This window comes from Condylura cristata, unplaced genomic scaffold (assembly GCF_000260355.1).
Source record: "Condylura cristata isolate star-nosed mole 26May11 unplaced genomic scaffold, ConCri1.0 scaffold00023, whole genome shotgun sequence".
NCBI classification, from domain to species: Eukaryota; Metazoa; Chordata; class Mammalia; order Eulipotyphla; family Talpidae; genus Condylura; species Condylura cristata.
Genome location: NW_004567124.1, coordinates 22866041 through 22868285, shown reverse-complemented (window position 1 = coordinate 22868285; position 2245 = coordinate 22866041). Strand labels below are relative to the sequence as shown.

At 37.4% G+C, this 2245-nt stretch overlaps 1 protein-coding gene across 1 annotated transcript in view; it reads right to left on the bottom strand.

Moving 5' to 3' along the window:
• Nucleotides 1-2245, bottom strand: part of DUOXA1 (dual oxidase maturation factor 1) — a 9965-nt gene that overhangs the window by 4280 nt on the left and 3440 nt on the right. The gene's annotated exons all lie outside the window — the stretch shown is intronic.

Below are 2245 nucleotides of genomic sequence, written 5' to 3'. Positions count from 1 at the left end.
AAACCACAATAGACATTGCTGGTTAAGATAACATGTTAATATCAGATCTAAATAAACAAAAAAATCAATGATTTCAGTTCTACTCATTTTTCTGGATGTAAGCTGTACTGAGGTCTCAGTTTACTCAGAAGACTCCATAATTATAGTCTGACCATATTAATAAACTGATACAGTGAAAGAATAAATTTTGTAATAGAGCAGCTCTGTGTTTGACTTCTGCCTCGCTGTTTACAAGTTACTGACCTGTTTTATTTTTTTAAAAAAGAGTGGGATTCCCATGTTTATTGCTGCTTTATTTACAATTGGAAAGACATGGAAACAACCCAAATACCGAAAGGTGGATAACTGGATTAAAAAAATGTATTGCATATACACAATGAAATATTACTCAGCAACCAATAAAAACAAACACATGCCTTTTGCAGCAGCATGGATGGAGCTGGAAAAGATCATGCTTAGTGAAGTAAACCAGAAAGGAAAAACAACAGATGGTTTCACTCATAGCAGGAGTATAAGGACCAGTCCAGAAAATAATAATAATGATGAACAGCTATATACCAGAGACATTTTCTGGGGGTCAGGAGTGGGGGGAATGGGATCAAAAACACTCGGGAGAGGGAAATGCACTGGACTATGGTGAGGGCACACAGGTGATTTGGTGACAGGAAGCCCACAGGGATTACAACTGAGATGGAAAAAAGCACAAAATGATGTAAAATAAACTATTATATTATTTTTTAAAAGTGGGGGGATTATGACTCATAGGGTCACTGTGAGTATGAAACAAAATTGTGTGTGTAATATGCTAAGAACAGTACCTAGAATGGAGTAGTAGTAATACATAGGTGATACCAGATTAGAAAAGAGTGGGTATTTCATTACTCTATTTACTTCTTTTTCTAATCCTCTTGGAGAAAACTCTGGGCTACAATCAATTTTGGGTCTCTTTTCAGTTATTCACTGATTATACAATTAGACAGGTAAATCCGTAGTCCTTGACTTCCTTACCTACAACAGGATATGATTATCTCCAGTCCCTTCAAGTTCTAAATTCTGTAATTTTCCTATTATACACCACAGTTCCCAGGCTTCTCCTCTTCTTCTATGCTGGTCACCTCTTTGTGCTATTTGTGTGGGGTAGCATGTTATCAGTAAAGAGACAGAGAGATAGTTCTAAGCATGTTATCAGTAAAGAGACAGAGAGATAGTTCTAAGTTTTCATCTTGTTTTTCAAGGCAAGTCACACTTTCAATAGCAAGTTTTTGCTTTTTTCAACTCAAGCTCATCTATTCTCATGACTGATGCTTCTTAAATCTATCTCTCCAGGTAGACCTATCTGGGCTCCAAAAACAAAAATATCAACTAGCTCACAGACATTTTCACTTGGATGTTCCATGGATACCTCAATTTTAGGAGGCTCCAAACTGAATTCACTGTCTCTACTCTGCTTTATATTTGTATTCATTGTTTCTTTCATAACATCACCATCTCACCAATCAAAGAAGGCAGTGATTTATGCCATCTTGCCTCCAAAAGATTTCTTGAAACCACCCAGGTGTTTTCTTTTCTCCTACCCTGATTTGGCTTCATCCTTTCTTGCCTGATGCTAGAACAAACTTTCTTTTTAATTTTAATTTGGGATTACACTTTTGTTCTTCCATGTAAGAACAGCCAATGTAATCACTTTACTTCTTTTCTTTGGTCAAAACAAAATCTTCTCACCACCATACATAAAGCACTTGGTGATCTGGCCATCCGCTACCCTCATCTCCATCTTTTGCCAAGCCTAATCTCAGCCATACTGAACTACTGGTCCTCTCCCTGAATCTGACGTATGCTCATGTCTTTGTATGCTCTGGAATGCTTTTATGTGACTGGCAGATTCCATCTTTCCCTTCAAGTTTCAACTGGTTATCTCCTCTGTGAAATTTCCTATAATGCCATTGGGCCAATGTGGACTTTCCCACCTGTAATGTTTTCTTTGCTTTTGAACCGACCTCCATGACCACAATAATTACACTACAACTCTAGTTATTTGGACATCTGTCTGCCATTAGTTTCTAATCTCCTTTAGGGCAGAGACTTTTTCTTTCCATCTTTGTACTCCTTACACATAGCAAATAGTAATCATTGTGTGGATCACATGATTGAATTTATGAATGAATTCATCTCCCTACAAGTGGCATCTTATATTTTGCACAGAAGAGGGAGCTATGCTCTCTCATTGCCCTATAGGCTGTTCCTA